The sequence below is a fragment of the Cavia porcellus genome, unplaced genomic scaffold, assembly GCF_034190915.1.
Source record: "Cavia porcellus strain 051 isolate PalLab524CR breed Dunkin Hartley unplaced genomic scaffold, mCavPor4.1 scaffold_8, whole genome shotgun sequence".
Lineage (NCBI taxonomy): Eukaryota > Metazoa > Chordata > Mammalia > Rodentia > Caviidae > Cavia > Cavia porcellus.
Genome location: NW_026947491.1, coordinates 91,284,048 through 91,297,442, shown reverse-complemented (window position 1 = coordinate 91,297,442; position 13,395 = coordinate 91,284,048). Strand labels below are relative to the sequence as shown.

Genomic DNA, 13,395 nt, shown 5'->3' with positions numbered 1-13,395 from the left:
TCTCACTGTCCGCCCTCTCTCACTGTCCACCCTCTCTCACTGTCCGCCCTCTGTCACTGTCCACCCTCTCTCACTGTCCACCCTCTCTCACTGTCCGCCCTCTCTCACTGTCCACCCTCTCTCACTGTCCGCCCTCTGTCACTGTCCACCCTCTCTCACTGTCCGCCCTCTGTCACTGTCCACCCTCTCTCACTATCCGCCCTCTCTCACTGTCAACCCTCTCTCACTATCCGCCCTCTCTCACTGTCCACCCTCTCTCACTGTCCGCCCTCTCTCACTGTCCGCCCTCTCTCACTGTCCGCCCTCTCTCACTGTCCACCCTCTCTCACTGTCCACCCTCTCTCACTGTCCGCCCTCTCTCACTGTCCGTCCTCTCTCACTGTCCGCCCTCTCTCACTGTCCGCCCTCTCTCACTGTCCACCCTCTCTCACTGTCCACCCTCTCTCACTGTCCGCCCTCTCTCACTGTCCGCCCTCTCTCACTGTCCGCCCTCTCTCACTGTCCACCCTCTCTCACTGTCCGCCCTCTCTCACTGTCCGTCCTCTCTCACTGTCCACCCTCTCTCACTGTCCACCCTCTCTCACTGTCCACCCTCTCTCACTGTCCACCCTCTCTCACTGTCCGTCCTCGCTCACTGTCCACCCTCTCTCACTGTCCACCCTCTCTCACTGTCCACCCTCTCTCACTGTCCGCCCTCTCTCACTGTCCACCCTCTCTCACTATCCGTCCTCTCTCACTGTCCACCCTCTCTCACTGTCCGTCCTCTCTCACTGTCCGTCCTCTCTCACTGTCCACCCTCTCTCACTGTCCACCCTCTCTCACTGTCCACCCTCTCTCACTGTCCGCCCTCTCTCACTGTCCGCCCTCTCTCACTGTCCGCCCTCTCTCACTGTCCAACCTCTGTCACTGTCCACCCTCTCTCACTGTCCACCCTCTCTCACTGTCCACCCTCTCTCACTGTCCGCCCTCTCTCACTGTCCACCCTCTCTCACTGTCCGCCCTCTGTCACTGTCCACCCTCTCTCACTGTCCACCCTCTCTCACTGTCCGCCCTCTCTCACTGTCCACCCTCTCTCACTGTCCGCCCTCTCTCACTGTCCACCCTCTCTCACTGTCCGCCCTCTGTCACTGTCCACCCTCTCTCACTGTCCACCCTCTCTCACTGTCGCCCTCTCTCACTGTCCACCCTCTCTCACTGTCCGCCCTCTCTCACTGTCCACCCTCTCTCACTGTCCGCCCTCTGTCACTGTCCACCCTCTCTCACTGTCCGCCCTCTGTCACTGTCCACCCTCTCTCACTGTCCACCCTCTCTCACTGTCCACCCTCTCTCACTGTCCACCCTCTCTCACTGTCCACCCTCTCTCACTGTCCGCCCTCTCTCACTGTCCACCCTCTCTCACTGTCCGCCCTCTCTCACTGTCCACCCTCTCTCACTGTCCGCCCTCTCTCACTGTCCACCCTCTCTCACTGTCCGCCCTCTCTCACTGTCCGCCCTCTCTCACTGTCCACCCTCTGTCACTGTCCACCCTCTCTCACTGTCCACCCTCTCTCACTGTCCACCCTCTCTCACTGTCCGCCCTCTCTCACTGTCCACCCTCTCTCACTGTCCGCCCTCTGTCACTGTCCACCCTCTCTCACTGTCCACCCTCTCTCACTGTCCGCCCTCTCTCACTGTCCACCCTCTCTCACTGTCCGCCCTCTCTCACTGTCCACCCTCTCTCACTGTCCGCCCTCTGTCACTGTCCACCCTCTCTCACTATCCGCCCTCTCTCACTGTCCACCCTCTCTCACTATCCGCCCTCTCTCACTGTCCACCCTCTCTCACTGTCCGCCCTCTCTCACTGTCCACCCTCTCTCACTGTCCACCCTCTCTCACTGTCCGCCCTCTCTCACTGTCCGTCCTCTCTCACTGTCCGCCCTCTCTCACTGTCCGCCCTCTCTCACTGTCCACCCTCTCTCACTGTCCACCCTCTCTCACTGTCCGCCCTCTCTCACTGTCCGTCCTCTCTCACTGTCCACCCTCTCTCACTGTCCACCCTCTCTCACTATCCGCCCTCTCTCACTGTCCACCCTCTCTCACTGTCCACCCTCTCTCACTGTCCACCCTCTCTCACTGTCCACCCTCTCTCACTATCCGTCCTCTCTCACTGTCCACCCTCTCTCACTGTCCGCCCTCTCTCACTGTCCACCCTCTCTCACTGTCCACCCTCTCTCACTGTCCACCCTCTCTCACTGTCCGCCCTCTCTCACTGTCCACCCTCTCTCACTGTCCGCCCTCTGTCACTGTCCACCGTCTCTCACTATCCGCCCTCTCTCACTGTCCACCCTCTCTCACTATCCGCCCTCTCTCACTGTCCACCCTCTCTCACTGTCCGCCCCCTCTCACTGTCCACCCTCTCTCACTGTCCACCCTCTCTCACTGTCCGCCCTCTCTCACTGTCCGTCCTCTCTCACTGTCCGCCCTCTCTCACTGTCCGCCCTCTCTCACTGTCCACCCTCTCTCACTGTCCACCCTCTCTCACTGTCCGCCCTCTCTCACTGTCCGCCCTCTCTCACTGTCCACCCTCTCTCACTGTCCACCCTCTCTCACTGTCCGCCCTCTCTCACTGTCCGTCCTCTCTCACTGTCCACCCTCTCTCACTGTCCACCCTCTCTCACTGTCCACCCTCTCTCACTGTCCACCCTCTCTCACTGTCCGTCCTCGCTCACTGTCCACCCTCTCTCACTGTCCACCCTCTCTCACTGTCCACCCTCTCTCACTGTCCGCCCTCTCTCACTGTCCGCCCTCTCTCACTGTCCACCCTCTGTCACTGTCCACCCTCTCTCACTGTCCACCCTCTCTCACTGTCCGCCCTCTCTCACTGTCCGCCCTCTCTCACTGTCCACCCTCTGTCACTGTCCACCCTCTCTCACTGTCCACCCTCTCTCACTGTCCACCCTCTCTCACTGTCCGCCCTCTCTCACTGTCCACCCTCTCTCACTGTCCGCCCTCTGTCACTGTCCACCCTCTCTCACTGTCCACCCTCTCTCACTGTCCGCCCTCTCTCACTGTCCACCCTCTCTCACTGTCCGCCCTCTCTCACTGTCCACCCTCTCTCACTGTCCGCCCTCTGTCACTGTCCACCCTCTCTCACTATCCGCCCTCTCTCACTGTCCACCCTCTCTCACTATCCGCCCTCTCTCACTGTCCACCCTCTCTCACTGTCCGCCCTCTCTCACTGTCCACCCTCTCTCACTGTCCACCCTCTCTCACTGTCCGCCCTCTCTCACTGTCCGTCCTCTCTCACTGTCTGCCCTCTCTCACTGTCCGCCCTCTCTCACTGTCCACCCTCTCTCACTGTCCACCCTCTCTCACTGTCCGCCCTCTCTCACTGTCCGTCCTCTCTCACTGTCCACCCTCTCTCACTGTCCACCCTCTCTCACTATCCGTCCTCTCTCACTGTCCACCCTCTCTCACTGTCCACCCTCTCTCACTGTCCGCCCTCTCTCACTGTCCGTCCTCTCTCACTGTCCACCCTCTCTCACTGTCCACCCTCTCTCACTATCCGTCCTCTCTCACTGTCCGCCCTCTCTCACTGTCCACCCTCTCTCACTGTCTGCCCTCTCTCACTGTCCTCCCTCTCTCACTGTCCGTCCTCTCTCACTGTCCACCCTCTCTCACTGTCCACCCTCTCTCACTATCCGTCCTCTCTCACTGTCCACCCTCTCTCACTGTCCACCCTCTCTCACTGTCCGTCCTCTCTCACTGTCCACCCTCTCTCACTGTCCACCCTCTCTCACTGTCCGTCCTCTCTCACTGTCCACCCTCTCTCACTGTCCACCCTCTCTCACTGTCCACCCTCTCTCACTGTCCACCCTCTCTCACTGTCCGTCCTCTCTCACTGTCCACCCTCTCTCACTGTCCACCCTCTCTCACTATCCGTCCTCTCTCACTGTCCACCCTCTCTCACTGTCCGCCCTCTCTCACTGTCCGCCCTCTCTCACTGTCCGTCCTCTCTCACTGTCCACCCTCTCTCACTGTCCACCCTCTCTCACTGTCCGTCCTCTCTCACTGTCCGCCCTCTCTCACTGTCCACCCTCTCTCACTGTCCACCCTCTCTCACTATCCGTCCTCTCTCACTGTCCACCCTCTCTCACTGTCCACCCTCTCTCACTGTCCGCCCTCTCTCACTGTCCGTCCTCTCTCACTGTCCACCCTCTCTCACTGTCCACCCTCTCTCACTATCCGTCCTCTCTCACTGTCCGCCCTCTCTCACTGTCCACCCTCTCTCACTGTCCGCCCTCTCTCACTGTCCGCCCTCTCTCACTGTCCGTCCTCTCTCACTGTCCACCCTCTCTCACTGTCCACCCTCTCTCACTATCCGCCCTCTCTCACTGTCCACCCTCTCTCACTGTCCGCCCTCTCTCACTGTCCGTCCTCTCTCACTGTCCACCCTCTCTCACTGTCCGTCCTCTCTCACTGTCCACCCTCTCTCACTGTCCACCCTCTCTCACTGTCCGTCCTCTCTCACTGTCCACCCTCTCTCACTGTCCGCCCTCTCTCACTGTCCGTCCTCTCTCACTGTCCACCCTCTCTCACTGTCCACCCTCTCTCACTGTCCGCCCTCTCTCACTGTCCACCCTCTCTCACTGTCCGCCCTCTGTCACTGTCCACCCTCTCTCACTATCCGCCCTCTCTCACTGTCCACCCTCTCTCACTATCCGCCCTCTCTCACTGTCCACCCTCTCTCACTGTCCGCCCTCTCTCACTGTCCGCCCTCTCTCACTGTCCACCCTCTCTCACTGTCCGCCCTCTCTCACTGTCCGTCCTCTCTCACTGTCCGCCCTCTCTCACTGTCCGCCCTCTCTCACTGTCCACCCTCTCTCACTGTCCACCCTCTCTCACTGTCCGCCCTCTCTCACTGTCCGTCCTCTCTCACTGTCCACCCTCTCTCACTGTCCACCCTCTCTCACTATCCGTCCTCTCTCACTGTCCACCCTCTCTCACTGTCCACCCTCTCTCACTGTCCGCCCTCTCTCACTGTCCGTCCTCTCTCACTGTCCACCCTCTCTCACTGTCCACCCTCTCTCACTGTCCGCCCTCTCTCACTGTCCACCCTCTCTCACTGTCCGCCCTCTCTCACTGTCCACCCTCTCTCACTGTCCGCCCTCTCTCACTGTCCACCCTCTCTCACTGTCCACCCTCTCTCACTGTCCACCCTCTCTCACTGTCCGCCCTCTCTCACTGTCCACCCTCTCTCACATCCGCCCTCTCTCACTGTCCACCCTCTCTCACTGTCCACCCTCTCTCACTGTCCGCCCTCTCTCACTGTCCACCCTCTCTCACTGTCCACCCTCTCTCACTGTCCGCCCTCTCTCACTGTCCGTCCTCTCTCACTGTCCACCCTCTCTCACTGTCCACCCTCTCTCACTGTCCGCCCTCTCTCACTGTCCACCCTCTCTCACATCCGCCCTCTCTCACTGTCCACCCTCTCTCACTGTCCGCCCTCTCTCACTGTCCACCCTCTCTCACTGTCCACCCTCTCTCACTGTCCGCCCTCTCTCACTGTCCACCCTCTGTCACTGTCCACCCTCTCTCACTGTCCACCCTCTCTCACTGTCCACCCTCTCTCACTGTCCACCCTCTCTCACTGTCCGCCCTCTCTCACTGTCCGCCCTCTCTCACTGTCCACCCTCTGTCACTGTCCACCCTCTCTCACTGTCCACCCTCTCTCACTGTCCACCCTCTCTCACTGTCCGCCCTCTCTCACTGTCCACCCTCTCTCACTGTCCGCCCTCTGTCACTGTCCACCCTCTCTCACTGTCCACCCTCTCTCACTGTCCGCCCTCTCTCACTGTCCACCCTCTCTCACTGTCCGCCCTCTCTCACTGTCCACCCTCTCTCACTGTCCGCCCTCTGTCACTGTCCACCCTCTCTCACTATCCGCCCTCTCTCACTGTCCACCCTCTCTCACTATCCGCCCTCTCTCACTGTCCACCCTCTCTCACTGTCCGCCCTCTCTCACTGTCCACCCTCTCTCACTGTCCACCCTCTCTCACTGTCCGCCCTCTCTCACTGTCCGTCCTCTCTCACTGTCCGCCCTCTCTCACTGTCCGCCCTCTCTCACTGTCCACCCTCTCTCACTGTCCACCCTCTCTCAATGTCCGCCCTCTCTCACTGTCCGTCCTCTCTCACTGTCCACCCTCTCTCACTGTCCACCCTCTCTCACTATCCGCCCTCTCTCACTGTCCACCCTCTCTCACTGTCCGCCCTCTCTCACTGTCCACCCTCTCTCACTGTCCACCCTCTCTCACTGTCCGCCCTCTCTCACTGTCCGTCCTCTATCACTGTCCGCCCTCTCTCACTGTCCGCCCTCTCTCACTGTCCACCCTCTCTCACTGTCCGCCCTCTCTCACTGTCCGTCCTCTCTCACTGTCCGCCCTCTCTCACTGTCCGTCCTCTATCACTGTCCGCCCTCTCTCACTGTCCGTCCTCTATCACTGTCCGCCCTCTCTCACTGTCCACCCTCTCTCACTGTCCACCCTCTCTCACTGTCCGCCCTCTCTCACTGTCCGTCCTCTCTCACTGTCCGCCCTCTCTCACTGTCCGCCCTCTCTCACTGTCCACCCTCTCTCACTGTCCACCCTCTCTCACTGTCCGCCCTCTCTCACTGTCCGTCCTCTCTCACTGTCCACCCTCTCTCACTGTCCACCCTCTCTCACTATCCGCCCTCTCTCACTGTCCACCCTCTCTCACTGTCCGCCCTCTCTCACTGTCCACCCTCTCTCACTGTCCACCCTCTCTCACTGTCCGCCCTCTCTCACTGTCCGTCCTCTATCACTGTCCGCCCTCTCTCACTGTCCGCCCTCTCTCACTGTCCACCCTCTCTCACTGTCCACCCTCTCTCACTGTCCGCCCTCTCTCACTGTCCGTCCTCTCTCACTGTCCACCCTCTCTCACTGTCCACCCTCTCTCACTATCCGTCCTCTCTCACTGTCCACCCTCTCTCACTGTCCACCCTCTCTCACTGTCCGCCCTCTCTCACTGTCCGTCCTCTCTCACTGTCCACCCTCTCTCACTGTCCACCCTCTCTCACTGTCCGCCCTCTCTCACTGTCCACCCTCTCTCACATCCGCCCTCTCTCACTGTCCACCCTCTCTCACTGTCCGCCCTCTCTCACTGTCCACCCTCTCTCACTGTCCACCCTCTCTCACTGTCCGCCCTCTCTCACTGTCCGCCCTCTCTCACTGTCCGCCCTCTCTCACTGTCCACCCTCTCTCACTGTCCACCCTCTCTCACTGTCCGCCCTCTCTCACTGTCCACCCTCTCTCACTGTCCACCCTCTCTCACTGTCCGCCCTCTCTCACTGTCCGTCCTCTCTCACTGTCCGCCCTCTCTCACTGTCCTCCCTCTCTCACTGTCCACCCTCTCTCACTGTCCACCCTCTCTCACTGTCCGCCCTCTCTCACTGTCCGTCCTCTCTCACTGTCCACCCTCTCTCACTGTCCACCCTCTCTCACTATCCGTCCTCTCTCACTGTCCACCCTCTCTCACTGTCCACCCTCTCTCACTGTCCGCCCTCTCTCACTGTCCGTCCTCTCTCACTGTCCACCCTCTCTCACTGTCCACCCTCTCTCACTATCCGTCCTCTCTCACTGTCCACCCTCTCTCACTGTCCACCCTCTCTCACTGTCCGCCCTCTCTCACTGTCCGTCCTCTCTCACTGTCCACCCTCTCTCACTGTCCACCCTCTCTCACTATCCGTCCTCTCTCACTGTCCACCCTCTCTCACTGTCCACCCTCTCTCACTGTCCGCCCTCTCTCACTGTCCGCCCTCTCTCACTGTCCGCCCTCTCTCACTGTCCGCCCTCTCTCACTGTCCACCCTCTCTCACTGTCCACCCTCTCTCACTGTCCGCCCTCTCTCACTGTCCGTCCTCTCTCACTGTCCACCCTCTCTCACTGTCCACCCTGTCTCACTATCCGCCCTCTCTCACTGTCCACCCTCTCTCACTGTCCACCCTCTCTCACTGTCCGCCCTCTCTCACTGTCCGTCCTCTCTCACTGTCCACCCTCTCTCACTGTCCACCCTCTCTCACTGTCCGCCCTCTCTCACTGTCCGTCCTCTCTCACTGTCCGCCCTCTCTCACTGTCTGTCCTCTCTCACTGTCCACCCTCTCTCACTGTCCACCCTCTCTCACTGTCCGCCCTCTCTCACTGTCCACCCTCTCTCACTGTCCGCCCTCTCTCACTGTCCGTCCTCTCTCACTGTCCACCCTCTCTCACTGTCCACCCTCTCTCACTGTCCGCCCTCTCTCACTGTCCGTCCTCTCTCACTGTCCGCCCTCTCTCACTGTCCGCCCTCTCTCACTGTCCGCCCTCTCTCACTGTCCGCCCTCTCTCATTGTCCGCCCTCTCTCACTGTCCGCCCTCTCTCACTGTCCGCCCTCTCTCACTGTCCGCCCTCTCTCACTGTCCACCCTCTCTCACTGTCCACCCTCTCTCACTGTCCGTCCTCTCTCACTGTCCGTCCTCTCTCACTGTCCGCCCTCTCTCACTGTCCGCCCTCTCTCACTGTCCGCCCTCTCTCACTGTCCGCCCTCTCTCACTGTCCACCCTCTCTCACTGTCCGTCCTCTCTCACTGTCCACCCTCTCTCACTGTCCATCCTCTCTCACTCTCCGCCCTCTCTCACTGTCCGTCCTCTCTCACTGTCCGCCCTCTCTCACTGTCCGCCCTCTCTCACTGTCCGCCCTCTCTCACTGTCCGCCCTCTCTCACTGTCCGCCCTCTCTCACTGTCCGTCCTCTCTCACTGTCCGCCCTCTCTCACTGTCCGCCCTCTCTCACTGTCCGCCCTCTCTCACTGTCCGCCCTCTCTCACTGTCCGCCCTCTCTCACTGTCTGCCCTCTCTCACTGTCCGCCCTCTCTCACTGTCCGCCCTCTCTCACTGTCCGCCCTCTCTCACTATCCGTCCTCTCTCACTGTCCGCCCTCTCTCACTGTCCGCCCTCTCTCACTGTCCGCCCTCTCTCACTATCCGTCCTCTCTCACTGTCCGCCCTCTCTCACTGTCCACCCTCTCTCACTGTCCGCCCTCTCTCACTGTCCACCCTCTCTCACTGTGCGCCCTCTCTCACTGTCCGCCCTCTCTCACTGTCCGCCCTCTCTCACTGTCAGTCCTCTCTCACTGTCCACCCTCTCTCACTGTCCATTCTTTCTCACTGTGCTGCCCTTTGTCCTGACATCGCAGATTCGTGGCCACCTACCCTTATTCAGATGGATTTTTGAAACCCAGAGGTTTTGAAAACCCAGCAGGAAACAGTGGTTCTGTTTTTCTAGCAAGACATGTCTTGGACAGTTCTGGCTGTCCAACACCTTGAATTCTGATGGATTTGTTGTTTTTCAGTGCCAGGCTTGGAAAGCCACACAAGGTCTGTCTTTGGTGCTATTTTGAGGTGAACAGAGACAACTCTGTGGAGCTCTGTGCCCAGGAGGATTCTGGGGCTTCATCTGGGCCAGCAGCAAAGAACGAACTCAGGGTGAGGAAACGAGCTATTCAACTTGTTCAGGTCTTTGATCCCTTGAATTGCATTTTGGAGCCCTGAAGTCACACATTTTCTCATCTAGGAAGAATTTACCCAAGGACTTGGACCCTTTTCCAGTTCAGAGAATGTTTCAGTTGTTGGCAGGGCCTCGCCTGCATAGGAAACTCAGTTCTTTAATAATCTGCTCACTGGAGGATGAGGACATCTCCTCACAAACACCTTCCTCTACAAACTGCCCAGATGGTTGCTCCCAGAGCAAGAACAGCGACATGACCTGAATTTAGATGCTGGGACTGAATGTCATTTACTGGGACTACTCTTTTTCTGGGGAGAGGGACGCTAAATCACAGCCACCCTGAAAAATGGCCATGCACTGGCATTGTTGGACATTTTCTAACAATCAAATTGGGCCTCACATTTTGTTCATTGGAAGTTCCATTTCTTCATCTTTGGACCAAGTTACTTAGCAATGGCCGATCAAACTATGCGCCCACCATATTGTTTTGCGTGTTTGACCAGAACATTGACAGATTAATAGGAAGAGTAAATAGCAACGACTGCCAGGGCTCAGTGTGGGGCAGAGGGATTGACTACTCCTGACTTTGTTGTGTTTGCTCAGAGGAAGCCGCAGAAAAAGCCTGCTGGGAAGAGGTGACCCGGGTCACGGGCATTTGTTCCTCGTCTCTATAGAAAACAATTGTCTTCTCAATGGAAGATGGCTTTTGCTGAATCTACATGGTTCCACTGATGAGGAAGCATTTGCCATTCCAGGGTGCTGGCTAAAACATACACACACACACACAAAGTTCAAATTTACGGTATTGCTTAGAGAATCCTCGGGCTTGGGTTAGCCAGGAGAGGAGCCTAACTTGGGAAAGTTTGTCTCGAGGGTCTCTAAACCTTCACCTATTCACTGCTGGCTCCCAATATTTGATGTTTAGAATTTTATGAAGCTTCATGATGATCTAGTAACCTTCCTGCTTCCCGGCTCACAAAGACAGCACCCATTAACATTTAGCAGTGTTGACTTTGTAAACTCTGGCTTTGACGGAAATCTGTTTGGAGCTCAGAATTGCTGTCCTCTGCATTGACATGAATGAATGCATTAATAATGAAGATAAATTGACTTTGAGTAAAATTTAACCAATCAAAAGTGCTGGCTTTGGTTAAAGGCAGAACTACTATTTCTGGTTGGTCAGTTTCTTTGAGCATGGACAGTTTTACATTTTGAAGTTATCATCGTTCTTTACAATAAAGGCTGCTTCTAATGAAAGATTCCAAAGGACTGCGCAGTGATTTTTGATTAAGTATCTCGATCTCTCTCTCAATGCGTGTATGTGTATTTGTGTGCGTCTGTGAACACACACTTTTTTCCCAATCAGTCAGACAGACAGACAGACAGACACTCATTCTGGTAGGAAAGTGCGTTGGACAGAACGGCATCCTGTAACTTCCGATATTTTTAAATTCAGCTTTGTCATGTTCGAACGGATGAATTCTAACATTTGTTTCAGCCTTGACTTCCTTGTCTCTCTCTTCTCTGCCTTTTTACTCACTTCTTTTCCTCATCTTCTTAGAGCTCAAGACTAAGAAAAAATGCATGCGAGGATTATTTGTGGTGATGGAAACCATTTTAGCTCCCCCCGGGCTCCTTAGACTGAGAAACCAGTGGAGATTCCGGAGGTTCAAACAAAAGGCCAAAGGAAAAACAAAAAGAACAAAAGAAAAAAGGAAACAAAATTCTAAACAAAAGAGGAAACAAAAACAAAAAAGCCAAACCTGAGAAGTAAAACCTTTTTGGTGTCATCAAAAACAGATTAGACTGAGTATTAAGAATCAGGAGCTTGGCACGGACGTGAGACAGCTCCCTTCTTCAGCTCAAGTCAGACACCATCTATTACGCACCATCTTTTGTACTCGGGATAGTTTCTGCCGCACGGAGCTGACAGCTTTTGGTTGGGGCAGGAGGAAAGATAATTCCTGGAGGTTTATAATCTGGTGTCCTCAGAGCTGTGACAGAGGGCGAGGAGAAATCAGCTCAGATCTTTTAAGACTCGGGAACTTGCATCCTTTTCTGATCTTTTGCTTCTTTGTAGGTTTAATTTGATCTCATTTTCAAGGCACAAAACAAAGAGTGATTATTGACCAGCGCAGACCTGATGGGAACACAGTGAGACTTGGAGGAGCGAGCATCCCACTGCTTTGTGGAGGGGCCTGTTCCTGGCTTTCCGTGAATATCTGTGGAATGGGTGGGTGAGTGAGGCAAAGCCAGAGACCTCAGTCACATCTATCAGCTGTGTGACCTTCGGCGTGGCCTGAGGTCCCTCGCCTGGACGGGGCTGTACGCCGCTTCCCGTAGCAGTGTCAGCACAGGCCAAATCCCACTTATTGTGAATCTGTTATGCAGGAGGCACCCAGGTAAAGATTTTACCTGTTTATGCTTTTTATCTTCCCAGCAAAACTACGGACAGGTTCTGTGATCGGTCCCGAATTACAGATGATCATGTGTGATCGTTGCTTTGGCAGATCGTCAAGGACTGTGTGATTCAAGGAAAAGTCATAATAGTGGTCATCTTTAATATTCTAAAAGACCGAAGCACGCCGGAGCCTTTGTGCGGTTCTGTCTCTTGCCGGTGACCCCGTGCATTCCTTGCTTTGAGACTCTCACTGTGAGAATATTGTGGGTCTCCATTTAGCTAAGAAACTCTGGATCACAAAGAATTAAGAGTCCTCCAAATCTTCAAGTGTACATGTCTTGGCACTGGGACCAGGACCTGCGGCCACGGGAGAGGCCTGCTTTGTGTCTGCCTTCTGGTGGACCCTCGGCCGCCCTCTGCTCCCCTCTGAATATGTGGTCCCCTCCCTCCCTCCCAGGTGGATTCTGCATTCCGTCACCAGGATATTTCCCTGTGGTCCCGACCCCTTCCTCAGGAGCTCCCAGCCTCTTTACCCAGCTCTTCCTGCTGCTCTAACTCTCGGGTCTGATCCAGTGATTTTTCTCATTTTCTCTGTGGCAGGAGCCTCCGGTTACCTGATGGTTCAGACACCCGAAGCAAGGAGGCCAAGCAGGTCCTGTGGCCTTGGGGCTGTGGCAGGTGGCACTCCCAGGCAGGAGCTTGGGGCAAAATCAGAAGTGGGGTCAAGCCTGTGTCTTCTACTGCTGTCCAGCAACTGAAAATATTACACACTTACGTTGCCAATTTTGTTGTTGGTTAAATTTATCAAAAAGAGCTTTTTATTAGTCTACTAGAAAGAAAAGAGATAGGTAGACATTTTAAGGCTTGTTTCTAATTTAAAAACATTAAGCTGTATGAAAATGTTCCCCGTGAGCAGTGACCTTCAGTTAGAGGATGGAGAGGATCTGGCGTAATGACTGCCCACATTTGAGTCCAGTGGGAGAAGGCATCCAGTAATGTTTTCAGTTTCTGCTGTGATCAATTAGCAGTTTGTTAGGTTTCTAGATAAACTTTTAAAAAAGGAGAGAGGTTGGAAAGAATAGAGAGGACCAGGGTCTCAGTCACTTTATTACTGGGACAAACACCCGGCCCCTGCAGCTTAAAGAGGAAGACAGGGGTATTTGGCTGATGTTTTCAGCATGTGTTTGGCTGAAAGGAGGCAGGGCGGGCACAAGGGCCCCGGGCGGAGGAGGGCTGCTCAGAGCGTGGAGGCAGGAAGCAGGGAGCAGCGGGTGGAGGGAGGGAGATGGAGCCTGCCAGGTCACCCCTCCAGGGATCTGCGCCTTCCAACCCAGCTCCATCTCCTAACACAAAGCCTGCTGCCGCGCCCCAGGAATCCAATCACCTTCCAAACTGTGAGGCCTTGGGGGGCGTTTTAAACCTCAAACCTAACAGCTGGAGTGCCGTGAAGGTGGAA

At 56.1% G+C, this 13,395-nt stretch overlaps 1 long non-coding RNA gene across 1 annotated transcript in view; it reads left to right on the top strand.

The window, feature by feature from the left end:
• The window catches only part of LOC134477402 (uncharacterized), a 79,648-nt gene extending 66,926 nt beyond the window's left edge, over window positions 1-12,722 (top strand). The window contains exon 3 of the long non-coding RNA XR_010049462.1: window positions 9,384-12,722. This is a non-coding gene — a long non-coding RNA (uncharacterized LOC134477402). The remainder of the gene's footprint in view (window positions 1-9,383) is intronic.
• Window positions 12,723-13,395: the final 673 nt, after the last annotated feature.